This window comes from Schistocerca cancellata, chromosome 3 (assembly GCF_023864275.1).
Source record: "Schistocerca cancellata isolate TAMUIC-IGC-003103 chromosome 3, iqSchCanc2.1, whole genome shotgun sequence".
NCBI lineage: Eukaryota > Metazoa > Arthropoda > Insecta > Orthoptera > Acrididae > Schistocerca > Schistocerca cancellata.
In genome coordinates, this window is record NC_064628.1 from 441877364 (window position 1) to 441885071 (window position 7708).

General features: G+C 43.2%; 1 protein-coding gene across 1 annotated transcript in view; it reads right to left on the minus strand.

Annotated features, from left to right (window-relative positions):
• Positions 1-5722, minus strand: part of LOC126176357 (LIM domain only protein 3-like) — a 1143263-nt gene extending 1137541 nt beyond the window's left edge. Inside the window, exon 1 of the mRNA XM_049923511.1 lies at positions 5590-5722. The gene's annotated coding sequence lies outside the window, so the exon portion shown is untranslated. The remainder of the gene's footprint in view (positions 1-5589) is intronic.
• Between the last annotated feature and the right edge of the window lie 1986 nt (positions 5723-7708).

The window sequence follows — 7708 nt, forward strand, 5'->3', positions numbered from 1 at the left end:
CGGTCTCTAGACTTACACACTATTTAAACTAACTCATGCTAAGAACCACACACACACACACACACACACACACACACACACACACACACACACATGCCCGAGAGAGGACTCGAACCTCCGGCGGGAGGGGCCGCGCAATCCGTGCATGACGCCTCCAACAGCGCGGCCACTCCGCGCGGCAACCGATATTTACAGGAGACTGCGGAATGATTCTATTGCCGCCAACATACGTTTCTTTACAGATCATGAAGACAACATAAAAGAAATTACGGCTCGTACGGAGGCATAGAGACAGACGTGTTTCCCTCGTTCCATTTGCGACTGGAACAGCTAAAGAAACGATTTCTAGTGGTACAAAGTATCCTCAGCTTTGAGGGATGGTTCCACAGGTCTTACTTATTATTTGAATGACTTCAAGTTCTGCCGACTCCCTTCCTCCTTTATTAAGTGCTATTGCAATTTTCATATTAATGCCATTTTCAGTTATAAATGATTGAGTTTTAGAATGATAAAAAGTTGGAAATTTCTATTGTAACTGATAAGGGATCTTAACAGCCTACAGACAGTTACTTGTGATTTCTGTGAGTTTCAATGCAAAGGTATAATCGTTCTCAGTTCCAACAATGACACTGGTGTTTAAGAGCTTTGCCAAAGAAAGAAAAAGGAAAGGATAGTGAGTGACACTCGATAAGCAAGGATTCTACCAAAGCTATGTCCTGGTAGGGAGATGCATGTGATGTATGAGTTACGGTCCATCACGTATAAGAAGATGAAGTACAGTCGTCCTTCTCTAGCTGGTGGTAATTGTAGTATTAAGGAACAACTCAATGTCTTCCATTACCAGCGGTAATAATAAAAGTGGAGAGCCGGCCGGAGTCGCTGTGCGGTTCTAGGCGCTACAGTCTGGAACCGAGCGACCACTACGGTCGCAGGTTCGAACCCTGCCTCGGGCATGGATGTGTGTGGTGTCCTTAGGTTAGTTACGTTTAATTAGTTCTAAGTTCTAGGCGACTGATGACCTCAGAAGTTAAGTCGCATAGTGCTCAGAGCCATTTGAACCATTTTGAATAAAAGTGGAGAATATAGAGGCTTGTCGTGACTGGAATATGTTTCAGATATTGTAAATGCGTATCTTGTTTGTGCCGTACACAAACGTTCATCTAAAGGATTTAGAGGGAGGTACTCAATAGGAATGCTTGGAATAAAGAAGCATCAAGATGACAAATATCTGTTGGGGCGTAACTCGAACTAAAAATGCGGCATTTTATTGACAATGCTGTCAGCGACTCAGCGACTCAGCTATCCAGATATGTTACAGAACTATCCTTAAGACCTTTACATGACCATGTACCAGTATATGCCTCTCACCTACATTTTGAATTTGATAAAAGCTCTATTGCACACCTTGACGGACTAATTATCCTGCATGAAAGAATATCAAGGAAGAAGGGCTTAACCACATCCTAGGGTTTGTTTACAGAAGGAATCGTTACGATGTTGTTAATGGATGTATACTCCAATTGGTTCTTTGCTTGTAGGGTGCTGTAAAAATTAGTTTACTTGTTAATAGCTCACACTTACAAGAGACATCAAATGTAGATAATGTCCCACGTTTAATGACAAAAATCTCGCTTTCCTCGTCAACAGTTGTAACCTGAGAAACTTTAGAAGAGACAGGCACTATTCAAAATGGGAAACTACTACAACTTAATCTATAGAAAGAAATTATATACAGTACTTTGCTGCCGTTAGGTTGATATCCACATAAAATCATAAAAATATGTAATAATAATGTTACCTTATAAAGAGCCACGAAAAGTAAATGACATGGTGAAGTCAACTGCAGAAACCTTTCCGCCATTGTATTAGGAAATTGTTTTGTGGTAGTTTCCAGGAGGAAAAGTTGCAAGTTTGTAAAATATTATGTAAGTAAAAGCACAATGAAATCTGCTATTATATGCTGTTCAGAAAATGTTTAGAGATATGTAAATTTTGCTGATTCATGTTGGAAGAAACATATGTATAATTCCACACCCTCACCTACAATTTCTTGGGACGACACATAAATATTAAGAAGATGCCACATAATTATTAAGATTATATTGCTGTAAAGACACATAAATATTATGTAAACAGCGAACAGTAAACTTTTCTCACATCAGTAATCACGACGTTCATCATGTTTTATATTGTATGTAAAATGAACAGGTCAGGAGAGAAAAAGGAAGCATCTGAAAAAATACTAATTTCTGGTAAAATGACGAAAATGGCGAGACGTTGTGCAACAGTGTTTGGTGAGCAGAATACGACGTCTTCTTTCGCACGGTAGAGCCACGTGGGTCGGGGCATCGGAACGTAATGAAGCTGGCTGAATTAACATTTAGTAAAAGTGTAAGCAGCCGTCAGTTTTGATTAACATATGATTAAAAATTACTGGCAGCTACTGGGTTTTCATTCATAGACACCTCATGTCCCTGTAATAGACTACACGCTGTTCTACGTGCAGCACAACAAGGGCACCGAAATTATACTTATTCAAGAGTCAGTCATGGTCCATAGTTTTGCTGTCTAAGTTTCACTTAATTTACTATGCGAAATCTTACACAGGCCGAGAGAAAAGTACGTCACCAACGTTTCAAAATTTCTCAGTAAATAGTTCGAAAATATGCATACTGGAAAATTCATAAATAAAGACAGTTTTCCTTCTGGAAAAGTCACTTCCACGTCTTAGAGCTTCGCGGCCGTTCTTGTCTTAACCCTGTTAGCGTAAAAAACTCACGACGTACACCTTATAGTCTGTCCTTATTATTCCCTTAATAGGTAACTCTTCGAAGTCTTCGTGCAGCGCATGGACAAGCGAAACTAATTTTATTCGAAATTATCTCTATGTCTCCACGGGATGTTAAACGTAAATTGGTCTATTTACATGCTACTCTTTGCACCTTGTTGTATCAACACACGTCAAATATTCGACAGTGTTGGTAGTATACTATCTCTTCGTATTGTTTATTGGAGTCTTTATCAGTCATGTTGAATGTCGGGTTTTATAACCAAGGTCGCTCAGAATGTTCGTGAATTTACCCACCATTGGGTCAACTGGATCTTCACGACTGATAGAATCTTCTGAATATGACATTCGACTTGCAACAAAACTAAGCCAGCTGAGTGACTGTATCTCAGGAAAATTGTGGAGTTATCCCAGTAATTTGGTTCTTTTCATTCACATAAAATACTGAATACTATTGTACACTGCCATCGATAAATTTTAACAACAGTGACTGATAAGTGTTACTAAATTTAAATTTTGGTTCTTGCACAGGGTGATTCGCTCATTTTAGCTTGAGGACAAGCAATTTGTTGGTACCATATAGTTGAAAAGTCTTTGATTCTTTTACACGTAGTGTGTGTATGTTTTAGTGTCAATAAGAATCAGATCGCGTCGATACCTCTATTCGGGCGCCAGATGAATAATATACAATACCAAGGGAACAGCTTAAGTTTCGTGTAACTACTGCTAAACGAGCTTCTTTACAGCCCAACTATTCATTCTACAGTAATAAAATAATTCCGTTAACTTTAATAGTACGGCAAATCATCGAACAAATATTTTTCTCGGGGCGTCGAAGTCATTAGAGATGGTGCTCCACTAAAAGGTACTGGGTCAGTTTATACTTTACGTCCATATAACGCTAATATTCTCGAATATTAAATTGTAGAATCTATTTTACTTGTAATTCTATAGTGTGTTCCGTCAATGAATTGAGGAAACTTTTTCTTTGTAAATTTTACGATGTATTTTGTTATAAGATACGAAATATAGCTGCATACAATTTGTTCCCTGAAAAGAATAGTTCCTGGAATGTACATAAGTTTAGGAAAAGAATAAAGTAGTTTTCTACAATTTTGTACCTCGATTAGGTATGTTAAATTTGGAGTCAGTATCATGTTATACAATCAAAACTATTGACGTGTGTCCGAACTTTTCGTCGTGTGGTTTGTGGTACACAGGGCGGTTGAAGGAGGTGTCATATGTCCCTACCAGAGGAAGATTGGTCAAAACTAGAAGATACTGACCGTTGAAAATCCGCGGTTTAACGTCTTGCATTTTGTTTATAGACGAGGCAGAATTCAAACGGGATGGCACAGTAAATTACTTTAATATGCAAGTCTGCACAACTGCAAATGCTCTAGCAATCAAGGAGATGAGGCATTGGGATAGCTACTGTGTCAGCGTATGGGAAAAAATTGTGGGTCACGGGCTGGTAGGACCATACAATGTACCAAACAGATTAACAGGTGGTCAGTATAAGTGATTTCTGCGTGGTAAATTACCAGTGCTGCTGAAGGAGGTTACCTTTATAAAAAAGAGAACAGCTGTTGTTCATGCATGACGGGACACCATCCTGTTTCCTATGGCTCGTGTGACGGTGCCTCATCGCAACGTTTCATGTTAGTTGGATCCATCGAGAAGGTCCAGCAGCAGGACTTCTCTGTTAATTGAACCTGAATCCGTTGTATTTCGGGTACGATGCCACTTAAAGGCACTGGTGTACGCTCAACCATCGATAATGTTCAGACGTTACGAGAGCGTGTGACTAAAGCATTTCACGCAATATGAATGGAGCCAGGTGTATTTGAAAGACCAGGGTCTATGGTAACACCCTGCAGCACTGACTACAGTTCTATTTCTACGTAACAGACAGACGCGGATGAATGGACAGAGCGGCCTAGCTTTCAACAGGTATTGGCTTCCAGATGTGTCACTATAGGAGCTATTCTTCTAGTGTTGAACAACCTCCTTTTGTAGGAATAAGTGCCACTTTCTTTTTTAAATAGCCTGTATGTTAGGGTGTCCTACCGAGTTGATGGTTACATAATTCTACATAAATAAGTGATCGATGACACAATGTGTCGTTCCAGCGTTTCTGTTGTGAACATAGATTTTAGCTGGATTAGTGTACGTGATCCGTAGTAACTAACACATTGTAAACGACTATGTGAAACTTACTCTGAACTTGGTACTAAAATTATAAGTTATGGAATACATGAACTTTTAAGAACAGAACAAATCGGTTATACTCAGTTTTGTAGCCCGCTTCGTTAGTGTGTCATAAGACTCAGAATAAGGACGATGTTATAAAATGGAAATAAGATGTAATACCTGGACTTTCATTGAGAGATTTATAATTCATTTTAGGAAATGAAATCGTCCCGACGTGTCACCTCAGAGGTATCTCTTTCATAAAACGAAAATGCAGTTCCATTATTCGGCTGTGAACGAAGATTGTAGCGCGAATCATAAATAGTAACTGACACTTTGTTAAATATTGTGTTCAATGTATTCTGATACTGTGCCAAAAAATGTTAGGAGCCCTTTCCTTCAGACGAGGCTACAGTCATACAATATTTCTGAAATAACCGAACATCTCGTCTTCGATTTCTATTATTATTTTTTTCTGCTATTGACCATTTATGCGATTTTGAATCGGTATTCGAAATAGTGGAAAAATTGTAAGAATTTCGGTGCAAGGTAGAAAATGGTGTCATTTAAGAGTAAAGAAGAAAACAAGATATATGTGAGGCACTCACCTCGGTGCGCAGCGCCTGACACGGAGGTGCGACGGCGACAGCAGGAGCACGTGGGCGGCGCGGCGGGCCACGTGGTCGCGGCGGCTCGGACTCGCGGAGGCTGTGCTGGCGGCGGGCACGCTAGCGCTACCGGGCGCCGACTGCGCGGGGCGGCGGAGGCGGCGGCGGCGGCGGCGGCGGCGGCGCCGTACCCCGGGGGCGTGGCTGCGCGCGCGGGGGCGGGCGGCGCGGCACTGCCCGCGGCTGCGCGCGCACCGGGGGCGGCGCGCCGCCGCCCACCACGCCCCCGGCTGCCCCCCGCGTTATGTTAATGCGCGTCTTGACCCAAAAACCGGGCGCGTCACCGCGGACCGCCCCCGCGCTATCTCCTCGGCGTGCCCCCGTTTACCGGGAGGGGGAGGCGGCGTTCCTCCGGAAGAGATACGGCTCCCTGCCCCGCGGGAGGGTAAGACTTTTCGGCAAAGTTGCTGATCGACAGCTGCAGGGTCCTTTCAGCTGATGAAGTCGTCGGTTACCTTGCACGGGAGCCAAAACGTCTTAGTCGTTATACGAGCATTGACTTTTTGCGACTTCTGCTACTTGTCTATCAAGACAGCATAACACAAGGTTTGAAATAAAGTATTTCCCAATGAACTATTGTGTTACATTAGTTTCTAAAACAGACTTTCATTAAATATAGATGAATGTAAGATGATGGTTCTCACAAGGAGAACATCTTGAGCACGTCAAATCGTACTAAATGTTTAGGCACAATACCAAGAGGCGACATAAAATGGGACGGTAAGTTAAAATCAGTTTTAGTGGAACCGAACGAGGGACTGATTTATTGGAACGGTCTGGGAAAATGCTATACATCTCATCTGTGAAGAAAGTGACTTACAAGATGCTAATGTAAGCAGTTACAGGGTACTGTTCCTGATTATAGAGACCTTATGAAGTAGGCAACAGACATCGAACGACTTAAGTGATGAGTGCTACGTTCGTAACGGGTTGTTATAGCCGAAGCACCTCAGTGTGACAGTTATTTCGAAGAACTTAAATGGTATTACAGTATTGCCCAAAACTGGCATACTATTACCATAATGCAGATTCCTACTAAACTGGCATAGTATCCACTTAATATTTGTGCGTACAGGTTTCTCACATTATCTGCCTTCACAAAATTTAACAAGACAATCGTGTTAATAGTATCGCTACGATGAACTGGCTTTCTTTATACACTCCTGGAAATTGAAATAAGAACACCGTGAATTCATTGTCCCAGGAAGGGGAAACTTTATTGACACATTCCTGGGGGTCAGATACATCACATGATCACACTGACAGAACCACAGGCACATAGACACAGGCAACAGAGCATGCACAATGTCGGCACTAGTACAGTGTATATCCACCTTTCGCAGCAATGCAGGCTGCTATTCTTCCATGGAGACGATCGTAGAGAAGCTGGATGTAGTCCTGTGGAACGGCTTGCCATGTCATTTCCACCTGGCGCCTCAGTTGGACCAGCGTTCGTGCTGGACGTGCAGACCGCGTGAGACGACGCTTCATCCAGTCCCAAACATGCTCAATGGAGGACAGATCCGGAGATCTTGCTGGCCAGGGTAGTTGACTTACACCTTCTAGAGCACGTTGGGTGGCACGGGATACATGCGGACGTGCATTGTCCTGTTGGAACAGCAAGTTCCCTTGCCGGTCTAGGAATGGTAGAACGATGGGTTCGATGACGGTTTGGATGTACCGTGCACTATTCAGTGTCCCCTCGACGATCACCAGTGGTGTACGGCCAGTGTAGGAGATCGCTCCCCACACCATGATGCCGGGTGTTGGCCCTGTGTGCCTCGGTCGTATGCAGTCCTGATTGTGGCGCTCACCTGCACGGCGCCAAACACGCATACGACCATCATTGGCACCAAGGCAGAAGCGACTCTCATCGCTGAAGACGACACGTCTCCATTCGTCCCTCCATTCACGCCTGTCGCGACACCACTGGAGGCGGGCTGCACGATGTTGGGGCGTGAGCGGAAGACGGCCTAACGGTGTGCGGGACCGTAGCCCAGCTTCATGGAGACGGTTGCGAATGGTCCTCGCCGATACCCCAGGAGCAACAGTGTCCCTA